This window comes from Ochlerotatus camptorhynchus, unplaced genomic scaffold, assembly GCF_037179485.1.
Source record: "Ochlerotatus camptorhynchus isolate MF236.1 unplaced genomic scaffold, CSIRO-AGI_Acam_v1.1 ptg000406l, whole genome shotgun sequence".
Taxonomy (NCBI): domain Eukaryota; kingdom Metazoa; phylum Arthropoda; class Insecta; order Diptera; family Culicidae; genus Ochlerotatus; species Ochlerotatus camptorhynchus.
Genome location: NW_027040892.1, coordinates 5,007,598 through 5,025,819, shown reverse-complemented (window position 1 = coordinate 5,025,819; position 18,222 = coordinate 5,007,598). Strand labels below are relative to the sequence as shown.

Below are 18,222 nucleotides of genomic sequence, written 5' to 3'. Positions count from 1 at the left end.
AAGGGATAATTAAACCGTTGGGGTAAAATGAGCACCCTGTCGGGGTGGTATAAGCGACCTTGTAAAAAACGGGTAAGAATATTTTGTTCTCTTGAGGCTTTCTGAAGGGTCAACAATGATCCCAAGCAATACAAATGTTCTATAACAGTGTATATATCCGGAGAACTTTGAGATTTGGGCACAATTGCTTATGTAAACAAACACTTCAGTAACCATTCCTCTGCTTGTTCGTGTATTAGTTTTTTAGATTGAGCTTTAATTCACGATATATCGGCAAATGACGTGTTTGTTTACAAAAGCAATTACTCCCTAATCTCGAAGTTCTCCGGATATCCTTTATATGACTGGTTTTGGATGTATAGCAGTTTACTCAACACAATTCTTTGAATTCGTGTTACTTGGGATCAGTTTTACCATAAAACGGTGTAACAGAAACAATTATTTTCTGCACAATAAGTTAAATTTCAGGCGTACTGCCTATTTAAGGCTTTATTTGTTCAGTCTTGTGAATGACATGTTCAGTATTCACTCGGCTGTCGACAGAAGCAGACCACTCTCGATGTGTGTCACGCAATCGTCTGTCTGTTTACTCGACAGCAACCAGGGCCCCACAACGTCACTTTCAATCGAAAATCGTCAAGTGACGATGAAGCTGTCAACCATCACTTTCAATTGAAAGTCATTCTGTCTTCTCGTCGAGCAGATCCCCGTCAACATCAACAGAACCACTTTCGATCGGTTTTCATTCTGTTTGTTTTGGCTTGACTCGTGTTCATTTCTTCTTTCATTGCATTGAAGCGAAGTTGTTCGATCCAAATTAGCGCAGTTTTTATGACTTTTGTTTATTGTTCACTCGGTTCATTTAAGCGTGTGCGCATAGATCTGTGCACGTGGTTGTAACATGTATCATTGTTGGGTGGTTTGTTTAACCATCAATATGGGTATTTTTTTAATCGGGGTGACGTCTAGAGATCGAAAATTGATATGCGATGCCATTTTTAAATCCAAAATGGTGGCATCCAGCTTAAGAAAAAGTGGAAAATATTGTCAAATACCCATCAATATAGGTATTTTTGGAATCGGGATGATGTCTAGAGGATGAAAATTGATATCGATATCCGACGCCATTTTGAAATCGAATATGGCAGCTTCCGATTTACGAAATAGTGGAAATACAATCATATACACATCAATATTGGTATTTTTTGTAATCGGTATGAAGTCTACAGACCTAAAATTGATATGCGACGCCAATTCGAAATCCAAGATGGCGGCTTCCGATTGTAGAACAAGTGGAAAATATTGTCAAATACCCATCAATATAGGTATTTTTGGAATCGTGATGGCGTCTAGTCTATTTCTGAAAAAAATGGGAAATGCTGATTCCGTCCCATCAATATGGGTATTTTTGGAATCGGGGTGACGAGATTGGAAATCAATATCCGACGCCATTTTCAAATCCATGATGGTGGCTTCCGGTTTAAGAAAAAGTTGTAATTTTTTTAGAAACGTCTAGAAGCCGCAAATTGATATCCGACGCCGAAAATTGATGTCACGCCGTCTTTAAACCCAAGATGGCGGTGTTCACGCCGAACTTGAACTGCTTAAGATTATACTTATTTTGACCACCATGGGCACCCACCCATAGCTCATAGTGCAGAAAGGCAGATTCTCTCCTTGCTACCTTACTTGAGATTCCACTGTTATCGTATTATCTCTACCTAAACAGCTGATAGCAGTCGATGCTGAAAAACAATAGTTTTTTTGACTATTTTGAGCTTCTCCACTATTCTTCACAGATCTCATATGATCATACTGATCAGACTGGAGGCTATTGTCCTATCTATAGTCACAGGATCGATGGAAATATATGCAGCTGGTCAATCGTATACAAAGACAGTATAGGAGATAGTGTAAACTTCCAACTGCTCTCCACCCCCCCTCCCTTCCTGAAAAGCAACAGCATGTAGCCAGCCCGGGCGATCCGTCTCTAAAAACGTGTGGCTTAAGCGCCACTTCACAAGGGAGACCACACGCCCAATGTAAATTTGCCCGGTTGAGACTCTCCTAAGGGCGAGTCCATTCAATTTCCTAGAAAGGATTTACGGATCAGGCAAGCCGGCTTTCAACTAAACGTCCAAAACGGGAAAACCCTATTATCCCCATGAAACCACAAACACGATAGTCACTCAGAGAGTCGGTGAGAGCTCACCCATACCTAAAAACCTCTACAAAAGAGAATTTATCATCATCGGCAGTCTCGTCACTTGCCACTAGACGTCACCCCGATCTGGAAGTGGACTACTCTCCCGAACATTCAAACTCTCAACATGAGGACGGGACACGAGAACTACAACGGAGAACGCGAAGTGATGTCGAATACATTCAATTAATTAAAGCTAGGGAGATGGACATTTTACGAAAACATTTATTATCACGGAACTATTCAGGTGGTATATTTAGTGCATAACATTACTTATCCTACGTATATTTCTTTACATGTTCCAATCGATTTTGGTTTCCTTGTGTGTGTTCGCTCCTATTTCCTATGTGTGTGCGATTTCTCTCTCCCTAACTAACGTGCTCATGTGCTCTACTTAATCATGTGTGTGACGTCACTTTATCGGCAACTCAGCTCCAAACGAGTCTGCGCTCCTGGTGACAACGACGTTGGCGTTGAAAAACGTTACTTTTCAGAGGCGGGAATGCCACATCACGAGTTCCGGAAAAGCGTGTCACGGAAACTCGGCGCTACTCGCTCATCAGTCTTAGACTGGCAAAAAATCACTCCGTGGCGCCCTCGCCGGACGCCACACTCCAAAAATAGAAAAGGCTTGACTCACCAGATGATGTTGGTTTACGTGATGGTCACAGTCGATGACCTATCGACAGGTTCGACGCACTCTTTAGGGATCGTCGATGGTGATCCGATGAATGGAGGTGCTTCGCTGACAATGGCATTTCACACGCCGATGCGATGGCGGTTACTCTGCCGTGCCGGTAGGTTGACGAACCGGCGGGTGGACCGTGTCCACGTGGAGATCCCCTGAGTTTCCTCGGACCGATTTCGTGACGGATCCGTCCGCTTCCGGCCGGTTGGCGATTGCCGGGAAATTCCGTCCGTTGGGGAGAAGTTGCTGCGTTTGGGCACGGTGAATTGCTGCGAACGATTTTACACGACTACACCAGAACAGTGAGCACAAGCACGAGCACGGACATGGACAGCACATATTGAGCACACCAAAAATTACCTGTAGATTTATCTAGCCTTTCTCCTGATCGCACACAATTCTCTACACGCACACTTATTCTACTAGCTAAAGGAACGAACAAAAATCTTTAATTAATTTTAAACACTAGACATCACTTTAAATTACATACTTTAACTAGGGAAAACGACCACGAACAAACGCGCGCACTTCAAGAACGTTGGGAAGTCACGGACGAAATGATCGAGACCGTGAATCCTCAGATAAAGGAAAGTAAAACTCGGACGAACCGGAAGTCCATCATTTCCCGAAACCCTTCGTGTCCTATCGTGAATCTAACAACACGAAAGATAACTTGGCTCGTTTAATAGCGCGACTGTCCCTTTCCTACCTTATCCATAAATTAAATGGACCCGTCTTAGGAAAGATTTCAACAAAAATGCTTGTGTCTTCCTACTGCCTACCCTAAGGAATTTAATTCAAACAATTTAACATTATCAAATTATATACAAATTTATACAAAATTCCTGATCGTTACAAGCAGCACCTCAGTAGTAGTAGCAAATCAAACCAGGAGTTAGTTTGTTGACCGCCGAAGCAAACGTTCCTCTTCTGCACGGACAAACTCCGTGCATCGCGCGCGCTCGCTCGACCTGTGGCACTTCTCGCCCTCAGACTTGGAAAGGGTGTAGTAAGAATTGTATATACGTGTAAATAAAGTGGACAATTTTACTGTAAAGGGTTTCATGCGCAAGATTACTGCACCCCGGCCCTGAGTATCGACCAGTATATCCCGGCGTCAACAGGCGGCTTTGGTTCAGAAAAACTGTGAAATACTGTCCAATACCGATCAATGTGGGTTTTTTGGAATCGGGCTGACATCTACAAGCCAGAAATAGATGTGCGAGGCCATCTTGAACTTCAAGATGGTACCTTCCAATTTCAGAAGAAGTGTCAAATAGCCTACAAATGGCATCATAGGGGAAATGTCTCTAATGTTGGCCTATGGATCTAAGATTGGGCCCATCGCTAAAAATCTGCTATTTATTAATTGTATCTAGATGAACGCGTTATTGGGACGTTACTAATGGATATTTTTGGTCGATTGCTGAATGGGTTGTATGGGCCCAAATTAGGAACACTTAGGCCGACATTACCTGCATTTCCCCTATATCGATTTTCAGCATCTATGCGTGGTCACCGTTCCGAAAATACCTAGATCTTAGGGTATTTGACACTTTTTGTGAAACCCGATGGCCACCATATTGGATTTCAAACTGGCATCCAATATCGATTTTCGGCATCTACACGTTGTCCCCATTCCGAAAATATCCAAATTGTATTTGACACTTTCTGAACCCTGATGGCCGCCATATTGGATTTCAAAGTGGTATCTGATATCAATTTTCGGCATCTACGCGTTGTCCCTGTTCTGAAAATATATTGTAGGGTATTTGACACCTTTTCTGAAACCCTATGGATGCCATATTGGAGTCCAACATAGCATCGGATATCGATTTTCGGCAGCCACGCGTTGTCTCCGTGCCGAAAATACCCATAGATTAGGGTATTTGACACGTTTTAGGAAACTTGATGGCCACCATCTTGGATTCCAAAATGGCGTCGAATAACGATTTTCTGCATCTACGCGTCGTCTCCGTTCCGAAAATACCCATATTGTGGGGTATTTGAGACTTTCCCTGACCCCGATGGCCACCATCTTGGAGTCCAGAATGGCCTTGTTAATTAAATTTTCGTTTAATATAAAATAATATATTTTTACTACATATAATCTGGATGCCATCCCTATCGGCAACCTATATTGTGCGGATACCATCCGGATACAATATTTTGATGCCTGCGTCGTCAGGTCGTGACAAGTCGAATGAGCCCCGAATTGAAGTGAATGTGGAAAAAACGAAGGAAGCAGTTTTCGAGTCATTCATTGCGTCAATTGAAACAACTCTTTGCTTCAAATGAAATGAACTGAAGCACTCGACCAACGAAACAAGTGATAGTCCAGTCATGTTTGAAAAGAGGAATGTTCATCGTGACTCGATAACAAGAAACACGATGACTTACACAAAAATTATATTGCTCGAAATGAAGCGATTCTGCGATCAGCAGTTCTTTCGATCGATGCGTCGTCGACTTTGGAAAGCAACTTCATGATGAGTGTGTGACGCATTCTGCCCCTGTTGGCGATACTGCCATACAATGAAACCATTGGAAGAGGATCTTATTCGGATGGAGCAAGCTTATTGGATAGTGGAAGATAACGTTTTTATTGTGTAGTACCTTTTGACTCTAGTTTTACGATGTTTTGCATAGTGAACAAAAATCCAAATCCAAATTAATTCGATTGAGCCTTATGAAATAAATCAATAAACAAAAAAATAATAATAACCTGATTACTGATAATTTGTAACGGTAGACATTTTCGTTAGATTATATTTTTGTTACTTGTTCTTATTTATTTTCAAATATCCATTCTTAAATTAATCGTCGTTCAATTTGTAATATTAACTTAAATGGACTGAAAGTAAGCTAAATGAAACGAATTGTAGTTTGCAACTTGTATGCAAGTCAGTTGCCTACGCGTAAAGAGGTTAGCGAAACGTATTGCTTACGTAGCTTCTCCGAAGAGTTTCACCATTCGTGTTTTTCGTTACTCGGATAGAGAAAACCGAATGGGATAGTTCTGAGAGTTGTTAGCAGTAGAAGGGAACAAGATAGACAGACCGAGTTCGATTGAAGAGGGAAAGAGATACTTCATTTGATCTCTCACGATCGTAACTAATGAAATCCGTTGAACTTCCATTTCCGGTAATCATGCATTGGGACTTTTCTGAGGAAATTCAGCAATCGCCTCTTTCACTTTGATCCTGACTGTGATAGAAGAAGAGCGCGATTCTGTAGTTTTTTCCGCGGTGTGATTGGTTAGTAGTAGAAAACGTGCAGTGTCCTCAGATGTATTTTAAATCTATTCTATGTTCCCCGTATAGGCTAAAGCTAGATAGCATTATAGTGTTGTAATTGTTGTGCGAGAGTTGTGTAAGCGTTCCAGATAACGGCAAGGTAAAACCAATTTACGAAATTTGTGTGTGCCGATAATAGGTTAATTGTGTCGTTTGCACGGTCAACGACTTTCCGCGTGTTCGCTTTCTATAGGATTCAACAGCCAACAAAGCGACCGTTGATCAATAGCGCTGCCTCGCACCGCGGCTTTGTTTATTGTCGCCAACCCTTACCACGCTCGGGTATCAAAGCTTCCCGGTTGCCTATCCGAAGGGAGTTGTCTACGTTACCAAGGCACTCCGGCTAACGTCCAGCAAGCCACCATCCGCTGACTGAGTTCGGCAACTAAGAAACTTCAAGCGCAGTAGGAGGACATCAGCCGTCGTTGCAACGACGGCATCGGTCGGGCGAAAGCCCGTAAAGCTCGCCAACGTAAGCTTCAAATCCTGTAAGTAGCGAACCCACACTTGCATGCAAGGCCGTTAGCACGGACACAGAATGATAGCGCGCTAGGCGAATAGTCCATCGATCGCACTAGTCAGATAGAAAGATAGAGGGGAACAGTAGTTAGGCCGGCCAGAACCAAGATTGTAGATAGAGATAAACTAAATAAAAGTAGAATGTTCACTCCCAAAATAAATCAGTGTTCAGTGTTAGAAAGTTTTGATTGAGAGAGTCTGAAGGTTATTTCACGTTTCGTTCATCATGTTTAGTCTTTTTCCGTTGAATTTGTTGTGTTACTCGTCTTCTAAATCAAGCTCGAGTTGATGGGTCAGAGGGATTGCTTCCTGTGATGATACCCCTGTTCGGATTGGTTTTCGGGATTGGAAGTTTTTCGGACTCGGTAGTTAGGATCTTGGGATTTCGGTGGGTATGCTCTCTCCTTTCTTGAGTCACTCGGCTCAGTTGGTCTTGTTCCCGACACTGTTGACGAATTTGAGAACTGGCTCATTTGGCCAGTATCTAGCCGGGCATCGTGAAACACGACAGGTGGTCCTCTTCGGAGGTGGCGCTTAACCCGAGCAAAGTCGGTGAACAAAATGAAAGCAAATCGATATTAAAGTGTGCAGTTCCTATCATAATGAAAACTCATTTTGATTTCAAATGTTGCGACATAAGTCTGATATTATATTGTGCTTTCATTATGCAGTCAAGACGTTTTAAATGAAAGCAACTTAACTTGAAGTTCTGCTGTTTACGTCTTGTTTAAAATTTAATTGAAATTCATCTGTCGTTGAGCTAATGATTATCGTTTATCTGATTTGTTTAACACATTTTAGGTCATTCGTGACTTGCCCGCGGTGAGATTGGAGCCTAAGTCTTTCAGCTTGAGAAACATGAATGGTAACCATTTACTCTAGGCCCGTATTCAGTTAAACATTATGAATGCAAAATCAGTAATCAATGATTTCATTGAAAGCAGGATTAGTTTTCCGTTTGCTTCAACAGTGTAAAATTTTGCTCTCATTTTTGCTGTGTTAACCGTTAAGTAAACCAAAATGAGATCAACTGGAGTATTCAAAATAAGTTACATCATAACAGCAAATTTTGATTTCAATTTGATGTTCAGCTTTGCTCGGGAAGCCATCCGTTTGTGAAACCTATCGGGAACAAACAACAGCACCGTAGCTGCCTCGGGGTCGCTACAAATTATCAAAGCAGCTGCTTCGAAACATGATTTCATATGATACAATCATTTTTATGAATGCAATAACCTAAAATTGAAGAATTTGGGTTGAAATATTTGTTATGAAAATCTTTAATGTTTATTTAATTCTAGAAAAACATCGTGTCATAAGAAACCAATGAACATTTATAAAGCTACTGACGGAATATCAACGTTAAGTCATAAGGAATTTATAACAGTTTTGACATTTTGATCTAGTCTAACATTCTTCAAATATTTGCTAGAGAAAAGTATTTTCTTAGACTTAAATGAAACCCAACAACTGCAACAGATTTTTTTGAAAAAATGTTCAATAAATTGATTTTTAAGCGGGTGGTCACATTGTCCCATTTTCCTCCTTTTGAGTTTACAGACTTAAATTCAGGTCGTAAACATTGGATTCCCAGGTAAAATTTGATTTTCAAATATGTTTTCTCAAAATCGGTCAGTCGTACAGCATAAAATCTGATTTTTTTTCCTTGATTTGTTTTCCGTGCTGAGCACCAACACTACCGACGCCAGGGAGGCAGCTCCCACACCTGGACCCTACCTATCGACCCATCAACTCATGAACCGGAGATCAACGGCTTTACTTCTCTTCCGAAGGAAGACGTGATCAGAGATGTTATGCCTCAGAACATCCCGGCGGTGCCGACTGGGATTGTACCTAGGCCTGCTGGGTTGAGAGATAATCACGCTTCCCATTACACCACCGCAGCGCTCCCATCACATACTTGAATCGATACGTTTTCTTGCTAAAGATCTTGAAAACGAGATAACCAAAACACAAATCTCCCTTCTGAATAAAGGTTTTTGTATTCCTCTGCAAATATTAATGGTTGCCTACCGTGAGATCATGCTCGCTCTACATCACTTCCGTTTTATGTGCTCTTCGTTCAGTGGTGCTGCGCGTACCCCCGATAACGAATCGATTATGTAAATGAATTTTCGTGACCTTCGAGCCCTTCAATTTCAATCGACTGCTGCTTCCTTTGAATTAATTAAATACAACTTTCAATCTGAATAACAGACTCAATACATTATCAATTATGTAAGGCCTTGGTCGTGTGCAACATTTTTGAACAAAATCACAAAATGTAACTAAAGCTCTATATAACTCTCTAGCTAAATAATAAGTGAACAAGAGAAATCCAACTCTTAAATAATCTTTCTTCCCTATCTATAAGCTATTCACTAGTTCAGCTTCAAATACCGTAAGTAGCAGAAGCGAAACAATGTATAAACATGCACGGAACCACCTCTCTCCACCTAGAAGGCAGATCTAGCAGCTGCCACTCAAGCTAGAAACTAACAAGCAACCGTGTCATTGTTGCTGCCGAAATTCAATTTAAATACCAATAGCTTTAGCATCTCCGCCAGAACGACGAAAGCAAGGAAGCGTATCTGCACATTGAGAAAGCCACAGTTTTGTTGCTTCCACAGATTGATCTTGTGATGAAATCTGCGTATTCTCCAGCTTGCATGCTAGAGCAACCCGAACCTTAAACGAACGAAAGCCAACGGTTAGGTATATGAGTGGAGGCCTTCACCGCTCAATCAGCTCAGCTGTCTTTATACTCGTTCTCAATTTCCTCCTCTCGAGCCAATTCCCCACAGTTGTACCAGCCAACAATCACATGTTTCCCGGCTGTTCCTTTCCTAGGATTGTGCTCACAAGGCGGTAAATCTCTGTTAAAGAAAATTGATCTTCCACCTCAACGAATCTGTCGATTGTGATATTGGCCTTTTATGTGTTTCCCGGTTTTCGGCTTCCTCCTGGGCGGCTGCTACACTCTCAACGAACGTGCGGAGCTATTTTCGGTCGGAATAAACTTTAAATGTACTCTTTGTGACGGGGATGTTAAAATAGTACCCCTTGGGAAATATGAATGCAGAAAGAAGGAGTTCAGGTGAAGCAACGGTGTCTGAGCAAGCATTTGGGCAGGGTCAACCGGACAGTATACATAGGTCAAATTTTGCAAGGATCATTTCATTGCCAACATTTCAAAGGGGCGTAATTGTATTTGTAAACAATGGCTTTAGCCATCGATTTCTCGCGAATAAAAACTCACTCATGAAAAATAATGACACCAATAGGTAGAGGAATGTTTTCTCTATCATCTAGCATTGTTATTTTGAAGGAGTGAGCTTTAAGATGCGAGAAATCGACAGCTAAAGTCATTGTTTACAAAAGCAATTACGCCCCTTTGAAATGTTGGCACTGATTTAATGTCATCAATAGGGACACAAATCGAATTGCGTCGTCTTTCTCTCGTGAGGCTGAAACCATGGTTGGGGAAAGGTCTTCTTTACCCATGATTTGTTTGATGTTGAATGGCGATAGTGGAAATCAGTGCTTAGGTCAGGGGAATTTTCGACAGGAAATTGGAGCCTTTTGAATCCAACGTCGTTAGGTCACATTATCGGCATCATTGAATTTATTGCACGAAGGAGGGTAGGATAAATGGACCTAATTTCGATTGAATTTGAGTAAATCTTATGTCAGTTTAAAAAAAATACCGAAGGGACCTGAATGACACAATAGAAATAAGAGAAGGACATTTCTAACACTTCATCACTTTCACCGGAACTTATATCCTTTGGGGACCTCAATGGGGCAATTCATTTGAGATAGCCAGTTGATTTTAGAATAAAATTAGCAGTAGTGGATGGTTTTGGATGCCGATGTCTAGCAGTCCAGAATATCGAACGTTGGTGGGAGCGTCGTGCTGTAACGTAGAAGTTAGCCTGTTGCCGAAGATCAGGGCAGTCATTTTGGTTACTTGCAGCGTGATTCAGAATAGGTGTCACCGATTTCACAAATATGCAATTCTCAATGGGTGAGATGGGTATAATAAGTATTTTTGTTTAAAGTGAGTACAAATATCAGCTTGTATTAATATTAGGATTTTAAATTTCGTTCGTTTTCAATTTCAAGCGGCCATGGAGCATGAGTTCGTGTTTTATCTTTTAGAAACTGAAATCTCTTCGAAAAAATGAAACATTTATTGTTCGCATCATTAAAGAGGTACAAAGGAACCATGCGTGAAAAATCCGTTAAATATCAGAGCCAAGACGCATCACCAGGCCTCCAAAAGTGATGGAACTAAAACGTGTGTGCCAGCTGTGGTTTATTTTCGTGACAAATGTGGCTGGTAATTAAGGTAAAGGGGCCTCATTTAGCTCAGTTAACAAAGGCGCATCTACAAAGCAAGACCATGCTGGAGGTGGCTGGGCTCGATTCTCGGTCCGATCTAGGAATTTTTCGAGTTGGAAAATTTCTCGACTTCCCTGGGCATAGTGTATGATTGTACTTGCCACACAATTATACTTATACAAAAATAGTACAGGCATCGAAAGCTCTCAATTAATAACTGTGGAAGTGCAAACACTAAGTTGAGAGCACGAAATAAATTAATATGCGATATGCAATAAGCTTGAAATGCGAAAAAGAAGAAAGAAGAAGTGGGATTTGAATTTAAGTATGGCAGTTGACGAGTTGTAGTATATCTGGAATATAATGATATGAAGACATTTATTCCGAATCACCCTGTAGAATATCGATTGGAAACATTCGTTCAAGATATGTACGCCATTGGCGCAGAGACTCCTGCTTTATCAATTGACTTCGATGTTCGCAAGGAAGCAACCTAAGCCAATCATTCCAAGGTAATCTCCGGAGGGCGAATCGAATGAAACAAAGTTGCACTCTTTCAATTCGGGCAATATGGGTTTTATGGTGAGGGGTCTAGATTTGCACAGCATACTCAACAACACTTCGAACAAGTGAACAATACAGACTTCAATGCATACACATCACGGAATTGGAATAATTATCGCGGATGAAACCAATTACAGCGAAAGCATCCGAAATGGTCGTTGTGATGTGAAGTTGAAACTTCTCTTGCAGTCCACTATCGCTCCCAAATCCTTAATCGATGTTACACGGTCCGATCTAATAGTCAAAGTGCACAAGCATCCGCGATCTACTGAAACTTATAACTTTACACTTCATCGCGTTCATCTCCGTTCCGTTTAAGGAACACAAACTTGCAATGGTATCAATGTCTTGCAGTAAAGCAGCACAATCGACCAACGAACTGATGATTCGATAAATCTTAAGATCGTCGGCGTTCATAAGGCGATGTGAGTTAAATCTGAGGCTCAAGAGTACAGAGTCGTGTACCGAATGGTCTTATTGAGCCACGGGGTTGGTCACTCTACACAGTGTGCCAAAATCAAACTTGGGCACACGCGGGCGTCGTCATTGACGCTGTTTGGCACCCATGGTTACAATTTTTATGATCTTTAAAGTTACTGGTAACACTGAACTTTTTCTGCGCTTACGCAGTGTGCATGTGTCAAAATTTATTATAAATTATTGATGTTGCCACAATATAATCAAATTATTTTCAAAACAACCGTGAATCTCCACCAAGTCTCAAAATCGTTACACCCATGACGGCAGTCGCATCCACATTTCCTCCCAGACGAAGAACAGCGGTATCTTGACCTGACCGAGGTTTTCGGCCATGGCTACACGATCTAGCGATGCAGCTCTCACGGCTGCGGCTGCTTCCAATGCTGCTGCTGGTCCGTCTTTTTTTTATGAATTGTAGAGGAGATGGACCAGCAGAAGGAACAGCAGCAGCAGAAACAGCATTGGAAGCAGCCGCAGCCGTGGGAGCTGCATCGCTAATTCGTGCAGCCGTGGCCGACGCTGGAAACCTCGGGCCGGTCACGACAAGCGGTGCTTGAGTTTTAATCGGAAAGTCAACAACCAAACAAAAACTATACCATTCGACCATTCGAACTGCTCGAATGCATCCATGGCGGTGGCTGCTACACCAATCGTTCCATCATCCAACACATATAATGTTGGAGGAACGTCTCAAATAGTTCAACAAATTATTTGTACTCTCCTGCCTTTTTGCACTTCCAACTAACATAATAAGAAATTATAATTACGAATCACAACATTAACTACACAGAAAAAGGAAAATCCTTTCTTTTCTCAGAAAAAGAAAGCTAACGTGTTTTCGATGCTCTCGTTGCTCCACGCACCGGTCATCTTCTTGGAGGAGGAGAAGCACAGCTTCATAATGAACAGGAATGTTGTGCATTTGTGATCGATCGCGCTGTGGTTGCACTTCATGACGGAGGAGGAAATTTCCGATTTCAGCGGGAACATTCGCACTTGCGACGGGTGGTAGTCCTTGGTGGTGAATGCAGTCAGCAGCAGATCCTCGGATGGCAAACGGATGGGGTATTGAAGAAGTGCAGAATGCGATTTTTGCTGGCCTGGGAAGTGATTTGTCTTGGAGGCGCTGTAGACCTTGAAGCTGATCGAATTGTTCGGCAGGGTTCGACTGGTTCGACTGCGATGGCGTCTCCCATCTAGACCATGGCGGTACCCTCTTTGGTCTTCAGGAACTTTATTCTGACAACATTTCTATACAGGAAGAAAAGATTGAACAGCTTATCGGTGTTGGCTGTGTTGTTATCGAGTCCGTAGACCATCATCACTGCGCCCTGTTGCTGTGCCGGTTGAATGAAGTTGACTGGTCCGTTTCGGGTCAGCGGTGCGTCCTTCATCAGTCCGACGTGTGTTCCGGCCGGTGTTGGTTTCCAGTTTCCAGTGCAAATCTGTTTCCTCCGCCGGCTCCCAGAAGGGCTGGTTGACTAATGATTGACGTTCGTTGTGCGCAGTGATGCCACATATACAGATTTATCTGTAATCATATAGATTTTTTTCAGGAATTACAGAAAAAAGAATATTGCATGCAATTCGACTAAACTTCCTGTAAAAGTTCTGTGTTATGTCCAATGTCCAGATAAAGGTTCGCGTAATCTCAGACAAAAAAAAAACAAATCAAATTCTAGTGAATTGTGATAGTTACCTCATTAAGACAAAATAGACGAATTCTTTAGAAAGTAAACTTTAGTAATTTTTCTGAACATTGAACAAACTCCTTCTGAACTAGGAATTTGCTCAATGGAGATGTACGTAAATCCACACTGAGACCATAATACAGAAATTATACTGATTTTTTAACAGTTTTTTGTCACCCAGATACAGATAAAAAAGATTTTTTGCGATGAAAATACAGATTGAACTTTGAAAAAATGTGGCATCACTGGTTGTGCGGGGTCGGCCTTCCACTGAAGATGGATGTTTTTGAAAACATTAAAAATCAAAACAAAAACAAGAGCTGTTAAAATACCGGGATGCCAAACAAGGCATTATTCACAAGCAAACAAAAGTCTGTTAAATGACTTCTTGGCACTGCCGATACAGCTGCGGCACACTGAGGTACACTGAGAAAAATGTTGGCGCAAAATAAGTGTGTAGAGTTACCACCCCTTGTATTGAGCAGACCCATTAGGGATAAGGCGGTATGAACTAGCCGACATTTTATATGTGAATTGTTTATGGATAACCTATAAAATACTCTGGATGATAGGAATTTGTTGCCCAAGTGTTGGTATAGGTACGTGGATGACATTTTAAGCATTGTCAAGAGGGAAGGATTATCAAAAACATTAGAGACCATAAGCAACGTTCACAAGGACATCAAATTTACTCACGAAGAAGAGAGAGACTGCAAACTCCCCTTCTTAGATCTTCTCATAATCAGGGAATCGTCTTTCGTTCAATTTCGAAATCTATAGGAAAACAACAAATACAAAGAGAGTAATACCAAGTACTTCAAACCATTCCCATCAACACACAATGGCCACTTTTCACCACATGGTTCACAGGATGCAAACTCTTCCTCTTAGCGATACAGGAAAATCAAAGGAAATAGCTCACATTTTTGAAATCGCTAGACTTAATGGGTATCAAGAAAAAACAATTCAAGCAATAATCGATAAAAGAACAAGGGATCATTTAAGCCGTATTTCAGCAACTCTTACACCAGTAACTGAGGGTTTACAACGGGTAACGGTTAATTTCGACAAACACATTACCAAGCCATTGATTTCGAAGTATAGAAGTTTTGGCCTAGATTTAGAATTCAACAGCAGGACAAATCTGCTGAAGTCACTGTTCGGATCAACAAAAGATTCAATAAATGTCTTGCTGGAGTTTACAAAATAGTTTGTCCAGATTGCAATAAAATCTACATTGGTCAGACAAAAAGGACTTTGGAAACAAGGTTTAAGGAACACATTGCAGAGGTAAAACAAAGGCTAACAAAGAGATGGATAAAGGACTTCATTATGAATTTAAATCCAAGATTGCAGAACATATCTTTACAAAGGGGCACAATTTGACAAAGGATAACATTAATATCCTGCGGAGTGTATCTTCGCCTTGGAAACTAGACGTAGCAGAAAGTTTAGAAATATTTAAACATAATCCATCAACATTGCTCAGTTGACACCTAGCCCTTACTGTGTACGGACGAGCAATACTACGGCAGAGAAAAAAGTTGTGTTTTTTTTTTACTTTCTTCGGACACCCGTCCGATGAGTTTTGCTCTTCTTTTCCGAAAGGAACCAGCACACAACACAAACATGGCCAACCGCCAACTATGCGTGATTGACTTCAGTGTCATGCCAGCAAAACCCAAACCGTCCCGAGTGGACGATTTCATCGCGAAAGATGTTCAGCTTGATTGGAGCAAAATGCGAGGATTGCAGCTCAACAACATCACATCGTACGTATTCATCAAGATGGATACAATAGAATCTGCAGAACAATTCACTGAAGAGCACAACCTCAAGCACACGATGGAGTACAAAGACATCACCTACCGTATTTCGTTCTTCATTGCCGATGGAGCAACGATTGTTAAGCTGCATGATTTGCCGTTTGATATGCCACACCATATTATCGCGGAACAGATGACGCAGTTTGGTGAGGTATTGTCGATAAAAGATGACCACTTGAGGAACCTTTTCAACAAGGTTCCTAATGGAGTGAGAATAGTTCGAATGCGCATTTCTAAACCCATTCCGTCGTATGTGACAATATCCGCACATATCTCATATATGACCCTCGTCACACACAAAAACCAGATCCCCTCTTGCCGTCACTGCAACCGAAGGGTGCACTATACCATGAAGTGCTCCGAATATGCAAAATCATTGCGTGAGGGAAAAAACTGAATTCACCGGAGGCACCAATTGAAACTGGACATCCAACAACTGCAATAAGTATTTCGAGGGACATATCGCCAAGTGAACGTTTCGTTTCGATCGAGGACGAAATTCCAATGCCAGTCCTCACTCCGAAACTGCTGCTGAGACGTGCTCCGCTGCTGCTACTGCTGTTGTTGATAATTTCGTTGCTGCTGTTAAAGCTCACTCCGCTACTGCTGTTGCTGCCTCCCCAATGGGACAGCGGTCATCTCAACTCGTCCAAGAAGTGATTGATGTGAGTGAGAAAATTCTCAAGTCACGTAACCGGGACCAGCGAGAGATCTCCAGTGAAAATCAACGCACCCGTAACCATTATTCGGAATCTGCATTCAAACGACCGGGATAACCCAAGACTACCGAAAGCAAGAGGCCTTCCAGGTCTAAAAATCATTTGTACCATCAATATAAACAATATTACAAACCCCACGAAACTCGCTGCTTTGCGAACATTTATACGATCAGCTGACCTTGACGTAATATTCCTGCAGGAGGTGGAAAATATGCTGTTGGATTTACCTGGATTTGATATGATTTTCAATGTGGATGAGCGACGAAGGGGAACTGGAATTGCAGTCAAGCAGTTGCTCCAATACCAAAATGTGCATCGTAGTCTAGATTCCCGTTTGATCTCTCTCCAGATAGGGCAGGTCACGTTTGTGAATGTTTATGCTCCATCTGGTTCACAAAACAGAAGTAACCGCGAAAGCTTCTTTAATTCCATCGTGCCATTTTAATTGCAACGGGCATCTAATTATATAATATTTGGAGGTGACTTCAATTGCGTGGTGAACGAAAGGGATGCAATCGGCTCCGGTAACCAGAGTCCAACGTTGAAACGATTGATGACTTCAATGAAACTCACCGATACGTGGACACATCTGAATGGAACTCGAGTAGAATATTCATTACTGCGACACGATTCTGCGTCACGATTGGACAGCATTATGGTAGGCGCAACCATGCGGGGATCGCTAAGGAATGCTTACTTCTGCGCTACTGCTTTCACCGATCACAAGGTTTACATCGTACGGATAGTTTTACCGGACCTTGGCACATCAGCTGGTAGAGGTGTGTGGAGTCTTTTTACGAAAGTTTTGGACGAACCTGAAGCATTCCCCGAACTTGAACGAAAATGGATATACTGGGTCCGAAACAGAAGGCATTATGCAACATGGATGGATTAGAGGATCACTTTTTGTAAGCCGAAACTGATTTCCTTTCTTAAATGGAAAACATCGCTTCTCTGCAACGATTTTCGTGGAACCACGGAAATTTATCAAACTCAGCTTTCGCACGTGGTTAATCGACTTCTTGGAAATCCGCACGAACGTTCTAACATCAATCACATCAATGGACAAATTCTTCAACTACAGCGAAATTTCTCAACAAAGCTCCGAAGGAACAATTCATCTTATATAGGTGGTGAGCAGACAAGCCTGTTTCATCTAAACGAGCGGTCAACACGCAAAGCACGAACAAGCATCAACTTGCTCGAACTTCGAGATGGCAACGTTACCAAGGATATAAATGAAATTCATGCTGAAGTCTCCCGTTTCTTCAATCAACTGTATGCTGCTGGTGAAACCTCTAATACTGCGAGGTTCTTGCCGACTAGAAGTATCCCAAATGATATCGAGGAAAACATATCGATCATGAGAAATGCTGAGGAGGAGGAGGTCTTCGCTGGAATTAAATCGAGCTGCTCCAAAAAATCCTCAGGCATTGACGGATTACCCAAGGATTTTTACCTGAAATGCTGGAGTATAATTTCGAAGGAATTCACACTTGTCATAAACGACGCCTTGTCAGGTAAATAACGCTCCCAAAAACTTTCTTGAAGGCATATTAGTTCTTGTACGGAAAAGGGGTAACAAAAAAGATATGTCCGCCGTTCGTCCCATTTCTTTGTTAAATTTTGACTTCAAAACCATCTCGCGTATCCTGAAGCAGAGCATGGAAAAACTTGTTCCACTGGTGCTATCCGCTGATCAGGAAATGTCATATCTCTCCTTCAATCTTTTCGAGAACCTGGCGGCTAGTGGTTTGTACCAACATTACCTTTCGTTGCTTCAGGATCCACCGACCTTCACCGACCTTCACCGACCTTCACCGACTCGCATATAAACTGGAAAACGGTTTTTAAAACATTCACTCCAGCCTGCTTCCAGCTGAGCAACGGTC

At 41.8% G+C, this 18,222-nt stretch overlaps 1 protein-coding gene across 1 annotated transcript in view; it reads left to right on the top strand.

Moving 5' to 3' along the window:
- The window catches only part of LOC135710934 (trace amine-associated receptor 8c), a 91,803-nt gene that overhangs the window by 18,412 nt on the left and 55,169 nt on the right, over positions 1 to 18,222 (top strand). The gene's annotated exons all lie outside the window — the stretch shown is intronic.